This window comes from Pipra filicauda, unplaced genomic scaffold, assembly GCF_003945595.2.
Source record: "Pipra filicauda isolate LSUMZ 115617 unplaced genomic scaffold, ASM394559v2 scaffold343_size770392_pilon, whole genome shotgun sequence".
Taxonomy (NCBI): Eukaryota; Metazoa; Chordata; class Aves; order Passeriformes; family Pipridae; genus Pipra; species Pipra filicauda.
The window spans coordinates 111,593-128,986 of NW_024104469.1; the positions used below are offsets into that span (position 1 = coordinate 111,593).

General features: G+C 46.5%; 1 long non-coding RNA gene across 1 annotated transcript in view; it reads right to left on the reverse strand.

The window, feature by feature from the left end:
* Positions 1-17,394, reverse strand: part of LOC120323789 — a 53,395-nt gene that overhangs the window by 6,574 nt on the left and 29,427 nt on the right. The window contains exon 2 of the long non-coding RNA XR_005564634.1: positions 5,720-9,508. This is a non-coding gene — a long non-coding RNA (uncharacterized LOC120323789). The remainder of the gene's footprint in view (positions 1-5,719; positions 9,509-17,394) is intronic.

Here is a 17,394-nt window from a genome sequence, read left to right on the forward strand (position 1 = left end):
CTGTCAGTTCGCTGATTAGGGTTGTAGTGTGGCTTCAGAAAAAGGGGATTCTTTTCCGTAATTTCCATCATTTGCCATGAACAACCACTGTGAGCTGTCAAGCCTGCCCTTAAATCACTTCAGCAGCCAGTCCTCTGACACTTTCCTATGGAGAGAGTTTGATAGCCAAAATCAGCTCTTTCTGAGAACACTCCTCTCTAATCTTCAGCAAAAATTTCCTTTTCCTTCTGCTTTGTGCAAGACAGTTGTGGTACAATGAGTGCTTTAGATTTTTCAGGATCATCAACTTGTAGAACTATTTAGGTTGGAAAAGACTTTTAAGATCAAGTCCAATCCAGCACTGCTGGTTCACCACTAAACTGTATCTGTAAGTGCAGCAGATCTTGAAGACAAACCCTCCTGGAGTTACATGCAGCAGTTGCTGTGCAAAATCTGCTCACTGCAGGGGTGGAGGTTGAGGAGGGGGAACCCAGGCTGGGCTTCCCACGGCAGCGAGGGGCTGCTGAGCTGAGGGAGATGGCGGTGCATGGTGTGGGGGAGACCTGGCACCCCAAGGACTCATGTGAACAGAGTCAAGACAAATGGATGCATGGACACAAAGCTATGGTGGGGCTGGAAAGCGATATTAATGGCGAGGAACCTCTGTTTCATGCCAGGAGATGGGGGACCATCAAGAGGTGCTCAAGGTCGCCTCATTTAAGCTCCCTTCTCAATGGGCAAAAGCATTACTAAGAAAGAGGTGTGGGGGATCCTGGGGTGTTGTGTTCTTGTTCCTGCTTCTCCCTGCTCCCTTGTCTGCATTTCATCAGGCTGAGCCCCCAGAGCAGGCTGCTCTGACACCCTGAAGCACTGTGTACCTCAGGGTACTGCAGACAGCTGAGTCAGAACCTGCTGTTTGGCTGCAAGTGAGGGTGTTAAAAACCTCAGCCAAGAGAAAAACAACTGCTTTCTCCTACCTGCTGGCACTGACAGACCACACTGTCAAAGCCACTCCACGACAGAAGTGCCACTGCTGAAATTGTCCGTACTGCTTATGGCGAGAAAACATGGGTCAGTACACTGCGAGCTGTGCACCTCCCTGCTTGGTGTTTTACTCCTACCTGAGACTTCATCTCCCTTCTGCAAAATGGAATTTTGCAGCTGAACTTCCTTCTCCCCAGCCTTTGCAAGCTCAGTGCTATGTATGTGATAAATATACAATCAGAGGTCCTGCTATTTGGAGGGGTGACTCTCCTACTCCTCACATTGGGCTGGAGGCAGCTGGGTGGTTTCTCCTTTGCCTCATAAGGTGTGAGTATCACCACCACACAACAGGAGCTTTCTGCCAACAGGAATATTAGCAGGATATTCTCCTCCACGTGGTGCCCACTGCAACATCCCAGAGGTTTCTTGGTCTTCGCATAAATACCCTCTCTCCTGCTGAATGGGTTGAAACTGGTCTGAATGATCCAAAGCAGGGAGAGGAGGCACAGCAGCCCCCCATACACATTGCACAGAGACAGTGCTTGAGAAGATGCCTGTCCCTGAGGACCTGGGCAAGGAGAGCACACTGTGCCTCATCCCTGAGGAGCCAGTGTCCTCTGTAGGGGTGCAACTTGGCAGCAAGGTACAAGGACAATTCAGAAAGACAGGTGGTAAAATGTAATTTCAGATCCCATCCAGGCAAGAAAAGAGAATAAAGAGACTGAGAAGACTGAATTATTTGCTAGTTTGGAATGCTTAATTTTTCATCTTCTCTGGAGCATTTGCATAATCTTTTTGTGCGTGTGTGTACATGTAGGGGGTTTTTTTTGGATTTGATTTTTTTTTTGCTTAGGATTTTTTTTTAACGAAACCTTTGTCTGTGCTACCTTGGCAGCCTCTCTTTGAGTACCAACAAATTATTCTGTGTTTACTGCCACCAGAAAATGCCAGCTCTTGGGAGCCTCACAATGCAATTGCAACAAAAGCCTTGGAAGGTGGAGAAGCTGGGGACCAGCCAGGGGGATCACCACTCTGGCTGGTGCCACTATCCCCACAGAGCAAATTCTTCCTGCACCCAGCCCCAGCTCCCAGTGCAGTAGACTGTGTATATCCACAGCCTATCTCTTCCCTGCAGGACCACCACGGGTCCCTTTGGCTTTTAAGCCCCTGGCTCTGGGCTCAGGCAGGGGATAGTGCCCAGTGTCATGCAAATGGAGGTGAGCAGAGCTTTGAGCAGAGCTCTAAGCAGAGCCAAAACTTGCTGCTCTTTGGCCTATTCAGCATTTCTCTTGATCAGAAAGTACTACAGCCCAGAAACTCAGTGAAGGCTCTGCCAGAGCGTTTCAACTAGTTATTGAGATGCCTTGCTAAGCCCCTTCGGCACATCGTCAGGCTGACAAACACAAGCATTGCTGAAAAAAATGGAGACATTTCATTTAAAAATTGTGCTGAAACCCAGCATTCAGCCTTCTCTGCAAGAAAATGTGATTAAACATCTCCTCTTTAACTTGAAAACACTTGCCAAGTTTAATCTGAAAATTCATTACACCTTCTCTCCGCATACATTTTTCAATGAATGCACTATTTATCTCCCCCCTATTAAAAAAAATAAATATCTGTGTCTTGCTGTAACACCAGACTGTGGGGCTCATGCTTGGGTTCAGAGCCAGACTTGCTCTGAGCCTCTTCATTCCCCTACATGTCCATAACTGCGCTGGAAGTCTCTGGACAATGGGCTTTCAATCACATCTTGGGGAAGGGAGAAGCCACTTCCAAAGGGAAAATTGAATTAAATAATTTAAATATTTAAAAACTCACTAGAACCAAAACAAACAGCCAACCCTAAACAAGCTAAAAAAACCAAAACCAACCCAAAACCTCTTGGAAATAAAAATGAACAATCTTGTAGCTCACTGGTTGCCTTGAAGCACCAGGGAAGTGATCCTTGGTGGCTAGCACAGAGCTATCCAAGAGCTTCAAGTCCTGATCTCCTCAGCCAACCCTCATCCTAATGGGGAATATTTATTCTGTGTTGACAGAAGTGTACTCCAGGGTGGGAGCTAATATTAATTATATGACAAACACATCCTTGGGCAGTGATTTGCATGCGGCCTTACATCAAACAACTCAAGGTCCTACAAAAGAGGAGCAGAGTCTGTTCCTGCTCCCTGCTGCATACTGAATGAATCCAGGCATGATATTTGACTGCTGTGACCTTCAGGAAGGTCTGAACACGTTTCCAGCCCCTGCACGCCCACGCAGGTGACTGGCTTTGTGGATTTGGCTGGCACAGACCTGGCATCCCATCCTGGTGGGGCTGTTGGAATAGTTTGGAGAACCTCTTGTGAAATACAGGGGGTGCAAAGGCACACAGTGTCACAACCCAGGGGCTGCCTCCTTAAACCAGCATCATATTTACAGCTTTATCATCTGCAAAGAGCAGCTGGTGCCTCATCGTGCTGCACACTCCGCAGTGTGACTCTCTAACTTACAGTCTGATTTATGGAGCATGCCTTGCTTTACTCAGTAAAAATTATAAATGGTACCAAAAAAAAGAAAAAAGAAGAAGAAAAGTGGCTGAGTCTCTTTACTTCATGCTGTGCCATCAAAACTGACAGGTAAAAGGGCAGATGGGAAAATACTTGTTGAGAATGAAGGAAGATCTACTAAACAGAGATCTATCTCAGCTCCCCATGAGGTTATCAATGCCTTGGTGATCCGAGTATGAAAATAACATATTGTCAGAGCCAGGTGCCAGCAGAGGAACAGCCCAGCTATACAGGGCCTCATAAAGAAACAAATCTGTGGTGTTTTCAGTGGCCCAGGCAAGGGATATCTGATCCCAGAACTGTCTCTTATTTTGCTTATCCATTTCATTACCCATGGTTGCCTTTCACTGCCAGAAGACAAGGAAACAGCACCGTGAAATCCTCTGGCTCAAGGGGATCGGTTTGGAGATGTTTGGGAAATCTTATGATTTTTCCCTCCATCAAAAAAAAAAATACTAATTTCTGATTTCTCAACACAAAAACTTGCCTTGGGAAATGGTTGGGATTGATGGATTTCCCAACTCTAAAACTAATTGTTCTCAATACCTTTTGGAATTGTAACACTATGGGTCTCTGACTTCCTTCAGTGCTTACTTAGAAATACAACCCCAGGGTAAGAGAAATGTTTGAGGCGAGAGCAGAGCAGTCGGCAATGACAGGAGTGAAATACTTTGACTGTGCCAAACCAGTCTTGAAGGATTATTATTCCAGTTCTAGCCCAATCTGGAATAGACATTTTGTTTGTTTTCTTTTTTTCTTCTTTTCTTTTCTTTTCTTTTCTTTTCTTTTCTTTTCTTTTCTTTTCTTTTCTTTTCTTTTCTTTTCTTTTCTTTTCTTTTCTTTTCTTTTCTTTTCTTTTCTTTTCTTTTCTTTTCTTTTCTTTTCTTTTCTTTCTTTTCTTTTCTTTTCTTTTCTTTTCTTTTCTCTTTTCTTTTCTTTTCTTTTCTTTTCTTTTCTTTTTTTAAATCTTAAAAATATTCACAGCATGGGAAAAAATCTTAAAAATATTCACAGCATGGGAAAATAGCTCTGGGTCAGGCTCTTGCTCTGCCAGAATCCCATCGTCTGTGTTGGCACTGCATAGATATGCTACCAGTAGGAAACTGTTGGGAGTAAAGGATAGAGGTACAAAGAGTATTCTTTTTAGCATGGAGTTCCCCATTCCCTAATGACATGAAACTTGGGAAACTCCTGACTAAAGCAGGAAAGAGTGAAAATTAACATATGCATTAAATAAAGTGTTTCTTCTGAGTTGTCCAGCACTGGGCTGAATTTTAGTGACTTGGAGGTAGGTATAAATCATTTGTGTGGAGTATCTGAGGTGAATCCCTCTCAAATACCCATCACCCAGAAATGGGAGCTCAGTGACTTCTCATACTTCTGTTTTCCCTAAACTTTTTGCTTACAAAATCAATATCTGCCAGTCTTTTGTTTTGCTTTTAATTTTTCCTGAGCACCTTCTCCCATCATTTGGGATTCAGGAACTGCATCCCCGTTTCACTGGAGGAATTCTTTTCCTCAAGGAAAGCTCTTGCTAGTGCTCTGCTCTGCCTCTCCATTAAGATATGATCCTGACATATCCTGGGAACACTGCACGGTGGGATGCAGGGGGAGCTTTAGCTGCAGCCAATGGGAGTCTCCCTAGAAAAGAAGCTTGTCCAGGCACAATCATCACACATCTCACCCAGTAAGAGCAGACTGCTGCAGAAATAGCCCTCAGGACATGGGATCTTTATCTTTTCCTTGATGACATAGAAAGGCCCCAGTTATACAGGAATCTCCTTTCCCAGTGATCCTGAGAGAGGGTACACCAGGGATGGGAAAAAATTAAGGCAAGCTGCAGAACAAAAACGAGGAAAATGAGGGGAAGATATTGCCTGATGGTACGAGGATTCTGGAAATCCAGTATCAGGTGATGAAGTAGAAAAGGGAGGTTGAAATATGGAGAGCAGAAAGGGAAAAATCTGAGGATGAAAGAGAACAGCAGCTGCCAACAGTGTGGCTTTGATGGAGAAAGGATATACACAGCTGCCAAGGTTTTTCTTCCACCTTCATGTGTGAAGACTCATGTGAATTATTTAACGAGCAGATTTACATATTTTGAAATAAATTGCAGTTTATCCTGCCATTGCTTCTTATTTCTGTTGCCGGAAGCTGCTGCTAATTGTGGAGCTCTTTTTCTGTAAGGTTTTATAAGAGGTACTCACCGAGACTCTCTTGCTCCTTCCAGGAGCACACCAGGAGGGGGAAAGGCACGGGTATGGGATGGCATTTCTCTTATGGCACACATCCAAGTCCCATTTCCCAGTGAAAACACAATCCTTTGTAGATTCCATGCCACTCTTCACCCAGGCTGGGAGGAAGCTGAAGGTGAGCTTGCAAGGGCGTGAAGGGACAGGTCAGGAGACCATACCCTCTGCAGAAGAGCAGGCAAAACAAGTAATTGCAGTGTATTAATGAAGGCTGGGGATAGTTTTCTTTAAATACGTCTGGGGAATAAGCACTACAGAGATAGGAGAGCTATTTCAGCCAAAGGACAGTGCTGGCATGAGAACAAATGTATATAAACTGGCCATGAATAAACCAGGCTGGAAATTAGTTAAGGGCTTCAAACCATTAGAGCAATTGGGTTTGGAGCAGCCACCCAGTAGGAACCACAGAGGCAGAAATCCAAATAGCTTTTAAGAGAGAGCAGACTCCAGTTCTGAAAGGACATCGTGATGTGTTGCTGCAACAGCAGGGATTAGATTTGGCAAGTCTGGAAGTCCCTGCCAGCCCCATGTTCCTGTGTTTCAAGCATTTGGGAGGTTTGACTTCTTTTTTTGTAGATAAATATGGCTTTGTGAGCAAAAGTAAATAAACTGCTGCTGGAAAATTTATTTGAACATTTTTTCAAGGTGTTTTAAAGCAAAAAGAGTTGAAAAAAAAGTTGAAAGCCAGCTCTCACCTCCCTATCAGTGCTGTGACAGCCTGAGGTGTCCTTTCCAGATAGGGAAGATGAAAAATGAGAACATATGGAAATGTCAGCAACCTGTGGACTCAAAGGGGACATAGAGATGGGGTATCCTGGAGACAGTGACTGCTAAATTTAAGAGGGATACTCCAGTCTTAGGCACGAAAAGTGTCCCACCAGGGGTTACTTGATGATGGATAAAATTGAGCTGAGTTTCTAAAACACATTCCTCCTCACCAGTGTTTTGATAGCCCTCTGGTTCATGTCCCAAACTAGAAGTGGATCTCCTGCCCCAGCCTAAGTTTTTATTTGCTGTTTCCCACTAAGATGTATCCCAGATCTGTTCTGAGCACAAGCTGACTTCTGCACAGGAATGTGGGGATGTCCCTCACAGCTCACATCATGGCCAACAGCAAAGTATAAGGAAGGTAATGAGAAGAACTCTCCCAGATGTCCCAAACTAATACTGTCATCCTTGTAGTAAACAATCATGGTAAGTCCACCCACACACACCTTTCATATAATTTATTCTTGGACCTGTGGAAACGTTTCAAATCCACAGTACCATGGAGTTTGTGGATGAACAGCCCAATGCCCCACATATATTAGGGACCACCCAGCTGGAAAGCAGCTCAGCAGAAAAGGCACCAACTTGACCATGAGCCAGCAGAGTGCCCTTGCAGCAAAAAAGGATAATGGGATCCTGAGCTGCCCTAGGCACAGTATTGCCAGCAGGTTGAGGGAACTGATCCTTGCCCTCAGCTCAGCGCTGGAGAGGCCACAGCTGCAGCATTGTATCCAGTTCTTGGCTTCCCACTATGGGAGAGGTGGACACACTGGAGAGAGTCCAATGAAGAACCATAAGGATGATGAAGGGACTGGAGCATTTCTTATGAGAAAAGGCTGAGAACTGGGACAGTTCAGCTGGAGAGCACTGAGAGCAGATCTCATCGAAGTATATAAATACCTGGAGGAAGGGTGAAAGAGGCTGGAACCAGGCTCTTTCCAATGGTGCCCAGTGACAGGAACAGAGGCAATGAACAAAAATGAGGACACAGGAGGTTCCTCCTGAACATCAGGAAACACTTTGTTACTGTGAGGGCGATCAAGTGGTGAACAGGTTGAATCCTTTGAGATATTCAAAAGACATTCGGACACAGTCTGGGACATCGTGCTCTCAGTGGTCCTGCTTGGGCACAGGGGTTAGACAAGATGACCTTCAGAGGTCCCTGACAGTCTCAAGTAGCCTGTGATTCTGTGAGTTCCACAGGTAAATTATGTGTTGTTTAAAAAGATCTACTCTCTTTGCAATGTCACCTACAGTTTTCATTTGATGCCTCCTAATTCTGTTGTAAGAAACAGAAAACAACTGGCTTCTTTCCATCCCTTTTCTCCACCTCACAACCTTGCAGACCTTTCTCACACTCTGGTTATCTGTCTGTCAAATCTTAGTCCTAGCTTATTTGGTTGCTACTCACACAGCTGCAGTTTCAGTGCTTCGCTTGCTATTTCTGATTTTTCCAAATTTTTCCCGAAACAGCTCACACTGGGGAGCATCACGACACCAAGAATTCCCAGGTCACAATCAGCAGAAGACACATGTGATGAGTTTTTAGGCCCAAGTCGCATATGGAAGAAGAAACTGAACTCCTAGAGACCATACAGGAGCAGTATTGACTGGTAAGCTGACAGATCAACAGACAGCTTTGAGATGCTGGGTCTATTTGGTTGCACCAGGAGGAGCTCCAGATGGACTTCCTAAACTAGTCCTAAAGCTGTATCTGTTCACACATGCAATATGCCCAAGCCCCAATAAACTGCCTGTCCCCTTAGAGCCAGAGAGGAACCTGTCCAAATGCACCTCTAAAGGACTGAGCATGATGTAACTGGGGTTCAGCAGTTGCCCCTCTGCTTAAGGTGAGAGGGGTGGAATCTGTTACTAGGGTATTCCGTGGTTTGCCTATGCATCTCCTACTCTCTTTCAGTCAGTGAAACTCTCTTTGTTTGGATCCATCAGTTTCTGGCGTATGAATGGAGAAACAGCAATTGCCAGAGCTGCTGAAGCACTGCAATTTAGCTCCAGGTTGCTGGGCAGCAATATAAACTACTGTAATTTCAGGAGACCCATAGAGGAACTCTTCTCTAATTGCGCCTTTTTGCTTCAGTCAGTAAGAGATGCTTATATGGAGGACAATGAGTCACTATAGGAAACATCAATACGAAAAGTCACTGGGAAGGGTTCAAACTGCCCACAAACTTACTGCAAATTTCAGTTCAGCAACATCATTTCATAAAATCAACCTGCTCTAAAACATTTTTGAGAGCTGCTGGTTTATAAAAAAAAAAAAAGTGAGGACACACTCAAGAAAACTCGCAATAGTAATTCTGTTCTCTAATTCAGAAGGTGTTTTCTGGTTCATGGAGAAATGTGGAAGGAAGTCTGAAGCAGCCAAAGGAGCTCCTTGCCTACAGCAAAGCAGAGGGTGAAGCCACGGCTCCTCAACTGGACTTATGGTCAGAGCAGCCCATGGTGTGGAAGCCCAAAGGGGTGGCTTTGGAGCAGGGCTGTGTCCCAGCAGCCTAAGAATGCTTTGAGTCCATGGGAGCAGAGGGGAGTAAGGCTGTGTGCCTGGGAATAAGGCTGTGTGCTCACACCTCAGCCAGTACTACCTGTCCTTTCTCATTAACACCAGCCCTGTTTCCTTGCACTCCCCTCACAGCTCTAACCCCCGATATTCCTTCTTCTTGCCCCAGCTTCTGGAAACATTAATTAAAAGCAGTTGCCCATCAGTCCCGATCCGGGACCAGTCCATCCTACTTTGCAGGTGAATGACTTTTCAGTATTCATCAAGCTTCATTCTCTGGTGCTTGGCGACAATTTTATCTTCCTCTGGGGAAACAAAAGAAGGAGAGATGATGTTGCTGTAAAGAGATGCTAATCACACTATGGAGATCTCCTGAAGAATTCGCAGAGCTCTTTGTTGCGGGATGCCAGGTCTCCTTGTCCTCAGCTCTTTGTTTCTCCTCTGATTTCTGTAAGACGCTGTGTGGGCAGAAAGGGAGAGTAGAATTTATAAAGATATTGAAGGGCAAGGGAAGGGCATTACTTAATATTGCAATGCAGAGATTGCTACAAGCTGTTTTGAATTGGGTCTGCCTTTTTACTGCACGTGTGCAGTGCGAAGCTGACAGGATGGGGATCTGCTGTCACCCTGCATCAGTGGGGTGACTATTTTTGTTACTGTTCTGATTTCTGGTTTCTTTCTGGCTTGCCAAGAGCTGAAAATGCATCAGATGGGCCTCTGAATGTCTAAGAGGCCCTGGCCATACATATGCGTTTCTTTTTCTGGAGTTTGAGCGGTGCTCAGGGAGTCTTTGGAGGAACATGTGGAGTCAGGTGTGGAAGGAAGATGTTTCTGGATGGCATTGACAGTGAATGGTAGATTCAGGTGACTGAATTTCTTGCAACACTGCCCGCAGCAGACACCACCTCCTAATGTCTAAACTCAGGGGCCAGGGGCTCCTCCTCCAGAGTGGATTGCACAGCCCGAGGGCAGCCTCCTGTAGTCTGTAGCTAGATATGTCCAAGATCTGCCTCTGTGCTCCCAAACACAGCCTAAGAACAAGGTCACTTTCTGCTTGGGTCTTGGTTGCAGGGACAACAACCACCTGGGCTGTAGGTTGCTGTCGAAATCAAGTACTGTGCCAGCAGTTCCTTTGAGGGCTGCTTTGCTACGTCCATCAAGACTGACTTCTTTGGATTCTTCATCATCCTTGCAGGTGAAGCTACACACATCCTGCAAGTTCTCCTCAATGCCTGAGGAATACGTCTTCCCTCAAATGAGTCTGACATGTCCTGACAGTGCCAGCTATCTGCAAAGCCTTTTGGCTCTGCATGCCATATCCCAGTGCATGCCACATCCCAGGGGTGTCCCTAGGTGTGCTCCATGGGCTGGCAGCTGCGATGCTTTCAAAGAGTTAACTTCCCTCCAGATACAATCAGCAGCTCCCTGAGTGAAGTGACTTGAAACAGGGGCCAGCACACAGCAACACAGAACAGACTGGAGCAAACCATATGCTCCTGCACAAGAATAACAGCATCATTAAAATCCTGAACCAAGAACTCAAAGGAGCATTTGAAGAGTACATAGCAGCAGGTCCTGAATCCTAACTATCAGCTTCTCTTTCCCTTGAATCCTTTGCATGTGCTGAATGTGAAAGTGAAATTTGTACTCAATCACAGCAACTCACTTCCTCCTCAAGTGACTCTCCAGGCATGTGCTCACCTCAGGAGTGAGATGTAGTCTAAAACAGTAGGGAAATAAACAGGTGAAACAACAGAGAGATAAAGAGTAGGGGGGAGAGAGAGAGAGAGAGAGACTCCGGTCACTGCTTAAACTTTGCTTATTTACAGCTGCAGCATACATACAAAGATCTATAGCACTTACACCCAAATAAATCCTCCCCTGGAGACAGGTGGCAGATATCCCCCTCCATTATTTACAGCCACTTCTCAGTGAAAACTGCAAGCTGTAAAATGCCCATACAGTGTTGGAGAGATTTATAGTCCTCCTGTATTTCACACGGTGCCTTGCCCCGCTGTGCTGCCTTTGGGGAGACACAGCAAATGGACTCCAAGGTGTTTGACAAAGATGAAGACTCATTTATTACTTGACGCTTTGGAGAGAAATATTTGTACGCAGCAGCCTACACGGGTGGCAAAGGTTAATCCTCTCCTCTCCTGTCAATTCAGCTTTTTGTGAGCAAAGGGAAAGCAGTGGGTTGGCAAGGAGAGGCACGAGGAAGGGGAGCAGCACCAGCGACCCGTGTCACTCCGTGCCCTTTACCAGTGTCAGAGGAGACTGGGGACTTCACTCTGTTGCTGACCCATCACCCTACCAAGCTTGATCTCAGCTTTTTCTTTCACTTATCTTGGTCCTACAGGAGGGGGACTGATGTTTTCATTTCTCTGCAGTAGATGAGATTTCCTGAATTGTGCAGCTAGAGGAGACTTGTGGCTTGCAGGTCAAAAGCATCCGTGACACCATCCACCCTGAAATCCCATTGTGATGTGCCTCACCGCCTCTGGCACAATGGGGCACAGGACTACAAGAGCTTTCGGCAAATTTGGCTTCAAAGTGGACTTCAGAGTGTTTTATCCTAGGTTGGGATCCCACAAATACATGTCCTTGTCCTTCTCTGCTGGCAGTGCCAACAGAACTGCTCTCTCATCTCTAAAGGTGATCCCTGTGAGCGGGATTGAGGCAAAGAGCCAGCGTGGTGCCAGCAGGCTGCTAGCACGCTGCCTTCCCACGATATAGACAAAGAGCTTCAATCTCCGGGGCTGTCGATAGAGTGCTTTCCAGCAGCACTAAATTCTTGCAGAAATTCGAACATGAAAACATAAAAATAAAAACACAGTGTAAAGAACACACAATAAAAATATAATACCAAATATATCACTTAACTAAAACCGCTGACCCAGCGGCTTTGATGTTAATACATTGTCTATAACAACGTGGCATTCCAGCTGAATACTAACCGGCTGCGGAGCCCAAGCCCAGCCTTGCTTCACAGGTTTCTGGTTTTACTACCCTGATTCCTGCAGTCAGTCTTCCTCTCCTGGGGTTTATTAGGTCTCGTCCCCTGCCATGATCAGCCAAGAGCTGTTTTCACTTTCTCCCCAGTGTTAATTAAAGCTGGGGTGGAGTAACCCCCACAAGACTCCTCAGAGGAGGAAGAGGAAAACTGAGCCCAGCATGATGGCAGGGTTTGATCAGTGGAGAGCTGTGTTAACAAGAGCCCTATGGATGTGAGAGGGATGAACAGTCGGTGGGGAAGGCAGGAACAGATGGTACCCAGCTACATGCAGCATGGTTCCCGGGGTCTGCAGTATATGCAGAAGCTCCTGCTCACCGCTCAAGCTGCCTAATGACAGCACCAGTCACAGCCTCTGCAGAGCCATCTTGACCTGTTCCTTACATGTGGCATGGAGACATTCCAGAGGGGACTAGTCCTGTTCCAGCGCTCACATACTGCTAGGATGGAGCCAGACAGAAATCACTGACCCCTCTTTAATGGCAAGATATGGGGAAGTTCCTGTGCAGACCTGACACAAGGGTGGCAGCTCTGTGCAGTTATTCAACACCCAGGTGCAGGTGAAAGGCTGAGTGAAAGCCTGCCAGGAAGCAAGACAGAAGGGGGACTGTCCAGCTTAGGACCGTTTTAAGATGTGGCACCCGCAGGCACAACCTTTGTTCCATGCTGGGAAAGGTACCAGTTACTCCAAAAGAACCTGGTCGTTTTGTTGATGCAGCACCCAGTGTGGTCCAGCACAGAATTTCAGTCTCATCTACTGTGGTCTCTGCTGACTCCTGGCAGACAAAGGGCGAGGGAAAGGGATGAAGATGTCCCCTCTATGGGTTAGTGAAGTCTCTGCACTATGGTAGCAGTCAAGGGGCAGGAACTGGGACAGGAGATAAACTGGAGGGCTTAACCCTGGAGGCTTTCACTGCAGATGATCTGTAGATGCTGTTTCAACTACAGCTGAAAAATCCAGCACCACAGAGTAATGGCCCGGGGTGGCCCTGACCCAGCTCACATTGCTTGCTGAGACAGCAATTGCCAAACAGACAGCTGGGGACTGCTTCCATCCTGAGGCTGTAAATCCACACCACAAGCAGCTCCAGCCACATTCTGTCCTTGGATTTCAACAGGTGGAGTCATGTGGAGCAAAGTGATCCAAATTTTACATTCCTGCAAGGTCATGGTGACCACTCTCTCTTCAAGGAAGAGTATCCCATCTGTGCATGGATGATTTGTGCCGCAGAAGGCAGGTGGTCCCTCTTCTGTCCCTGGCTTAGCTAACACTTACTTCCACGCCCAACCTTCTTCTATATTTTTATTCTCTAACATAAATCCTGAGAAAAGCATTGAGCAAAACTGTAGCTGTGTTCTGTGTCTGGACCACAGCTCCCTGGAGCTTCTCACTTGGCCACTTCCCTATTTCTGGAAGGAGGACATGCCCTTCACTTCTCTGGCATCCTATTCTTTTGCTGCCTGGTACAGATGTTGGTGCTGGGCTGAGGCTCATGGTGGGCAGTCAGACATGTGCCTGCTGTCTTTAATCACATGGCAGAGGTTAAGAGCAAGGTTGTAGCTGTGGCATGTGTTGGCAGCAGTGTGGCCTCTTCCTGGCTCTCTGAGTTTGGATGCCCAGCATGGCTGGCCAGTGGGGAGGAGAAGGCATTGAGAAAAAGAAATTCTATTCTGAGTCAGCGGAGAAAGTGTCCAGTGTGGCCTAAAATGACAAAGGTAGATAAGAAGCAGCAGAGGAGGCTAAATGTTACCTACATTCTTGAGAGTCTGCCCTTTTTAAATTTTTTTTGTCTACTTATTCATCATCGCAAGATGGTATTGGGTCTTGCTTTAACCTAGCTCTTGCCCGTAAGTGACCAACCTACAGCAAGCTTCTCTCCCACATTACTACACAATGTGCTGGAAAAGCTGTGCAAAGCCCTTTTGTTCCTCCAGGCCCCCCAAATTGTCTGGTGATGCTGCTGATTGACAGCAAGGGATATGATGGGGAGCCAGGAGGAGGAGAAATGTTTTCCAATAATGAGTGATGAGTAGGGAAATCCCTCCAGTAAGCAAATCTGTCTACTAACTGGCAACAGGGAGTAGGAGAGAGACCCCAAGAGTCTCCCATCAAGGGTGTGATGCCTGCCCCTCTCACCCAGTCCTGGATCCAGCACTGCTTCCTGCAGCAGCTCCTGAAGTTGCAGTCCCACTCCACAGCCCATGTGCCTCCTATACTTGGGGAGCATTGAGATGACCCTGCTCTCCCCCCTGCTCTCTCAGGCTCCCTGCTCCTATCAGAAGTCCCAGAGAAGATGATGCTCAGTGGGGGGCTACAGCTTGCCTTGCCATTCATTGTCTGCAGTGTCTTCCACTGGAAGCACTCCCTAGTTTTAATTAAGGCTTTGAGGACCCAAGTCAGGCAGAAAGAATAGAAAATGCTAAGAACAGCTAATTTCTTAAACTGCTCTCTGGCACCTTTTTAAACTTACCTCATGTAGCAAATTAAAAATGCTAATAGATGGCCAATAAAAAAAACCCAAAACCCTTCCTTCTCTGTAATTTCAGTGAGCTGAGTGGCTCTGCATCAATTAGTGGTGGGAAATGAGATTTTCTCCATTGGGAAGGACCAGGGTGGATGCACAGACCCCTAGGCTGGCTTCTGAAACAGTTCATTCTCCAGAATGTCTTCAGCAAAGGCACATGGGGCCATGCTGAGCTGCCCTTCTCACTTTTATAACTCTTACAGACTTATTACTCCTCGTTACCTTTTGTCTCAAGGCAGACTGTAAGTCTGGATATGCAGATGGAGATGGAGAGTTGGAGCAAGCATTGCCCCTTGTTCTTCAGAGGACTTGATCTCATCTGGGTACTGCTTTTACAGCAGCAATTAACACAAAATTATAACAGGCACATGTAGGCACTACCCTTGTACTGTCTTCAGTTGTCTTTGCAGAGATGATACCTGTTATATCCCCAGCTGCTTGCCAGCAGCACTAATGGCTGCAGCGATAGCAGCTTGTGCTCAGCTGGCATCACAGCATCTTTATAAGTTTAGGCAGCAAATGGCCTCTGAAGGCCTTGCAGATCCTACGGACAAAAGATGGGAAAACCTGGCCTCTTCCCCATCCACCCTCTGTCACTACAGTTTGCAAATGAAAAATATATATACACCCTTTTTTGCTCCAGTCAGAGGTTTGAGTACCAGGCTCCTGCTACCCAAACAAGCACTATAGTAGTCAAGAGAAGAGACCTTTTGAGAAAGGGTGGATATTGATAAATACTGAATGGTTTATCCAAAGCAGGACAGCCACCAGAATAGAAATGACAGCTGGAAACCCTGTCTCATGTGTATCTGCATAGGATATAAGTGAATCAGAGGAGAGATGGACCTAGGGTCTCCCACACTCAGTAGATTGCCCAAACATCAGGATGACTGGAAAACGTATGAAAAAGTCTGCAGTCCATTGGATCTTCTATGTTATCCATCACTGTGGGATTGCTTCTGGGGCAAGAAAGGAGACTTCATTCAGTTTGGAGAAGGTTCCAGGGAGACCTTAGAGAACCTTCCAGTGCCTGAGGGGCTACAAGAGAGCTGGAGAGGGACTATTCGCAAGAACAAGTAGTGTGATAGGACAAGGCAGAATGGATTTGAACTGTCCAAGGGCAGGTTTAAATTGTTTATTAGGAAGAAATTCTTTAGTGTGAGATAGTGAGACACTGGCACAGGTTTTTCAGAGAAGCTGTGGATGCACCATCCCTGAGAGCGCTCAAGGCCAGGCTGGATGAAGCTTTTAGCAACCTGGTCTAGCAATGGTGTCCCTGTCCACAGCAGGGGATTTGGAACAAGATGACCTTTGAGATCCCTTCTAACCCAAACCATCATATGATTCTGTGATTCTATGACTATGCTATTTCTACTCAACAGTATGAGCTTATTCCCTTCTCACACTGACATCTACACCCTTTTCATTCTTGTCTCCTGGCTGTCTTTTTCCAGAAATACCTAGCTGTGATCTACATCTTTGAGGCCTTGGCCCAAGACAAGCTCTCAGTTAAATATGCAGTCCCAGAATATTGATTTTACAGGTCAGCTGGAACACCTGGGAGGTAAAAAGTCCAGGGAGCCTGAAGGAGGTCATGGACAGCATCACAGTCACACAATTTGGCCTATATCCAGTGGCTCTGCACTTAAAAGCTTTCAGCCAACTAAGTGCAGTCTTGGAGCATCAGGAAGGTCTGAATAATAACTCTTGAGCATGGTTAATGAAACTTCTGAGTTTGATGTATTTCAGCCACATCGTGTGTTCCTTCTCCTTCAGCCCTCCCATCACTGCATTGGAGCAGATGGGAAAGAGTAAGAAAATTGCACATGGAAGCTTCTACTTTCCCTTTGAAATTGTCTTGACTTTTGAGTCCCTTGAGGGCTACGTGAATTTGTCGCACAGCAAGCCCAGCCGAATGAACACTGACACCTTCATAATTGCACAGGGCGGGGAAGGCTGCTTGGCAAGAGCAGGGGGAGAGGACAACAGGTTCCCAGGGCTCCATGACCTCCTCCTTCCGCTGTCACAGCAGAAGCAGAGAAGATAAGGCAGCACTGGAGGACCACAGGAGTTTCTGAGCAGTAGCTGGGTTTTGAGCTTGGCTTTCACACACCAGGTGCTTCATGGGGTTCCAGGGCTGTTGTGCTCTGTGTGGGTGGGAAGACAGGCTGTTCCTTCTGTTGGGCAATGTTAATAGAAGGGCCCCAGCTGGTGCTCCAGCTGGGTGCAGGCAGATTCCCAGTCACCAATCCCCAGGACACAGCAAAGGAAAAGGAAGAATCTGTACAGAACTGAGGTGTTGAATACATCTCCTCATGGCCAAAAGACAGGACCAACTTCTCTACACTTGAAACCCCACACCAATCACAACAGGTCTCCATGACAGCAAAGCTAGCTTCCAGCGCTGGAGTGCTGCCACAGGGGATTTTCCTACTGCTTTTTGCAGTTCTGTAGCACATATGCTCCAGGATCACCATCAGCTCCATTTCACTCACAGATACACAGGGAAGAAGGAAGGGCAGGTCCGTAGCTCCAGCTGGGCTCAGTAGAACAGACAGAGAAAAAACAACACAAGTTTGCAGGACCTTGGTGAGCTACATGTCAGCAAATGATGACTGGATGGTAATGGCATTTGCCAGCAGTGAGGATCAGAGTCATGTGCAGTTTTCCAGTGGATGGTTGGAAATTATCTGAAAGCAGTTTCATTACTGCTGGTTTTGAAGATTCACCTTCACTCGTGGGGCAGTGTGCCGTGTTTGGGCTTTGGAAACTTTGCAGTGGTAGCTGGTGTCTAGATATTTGCCTT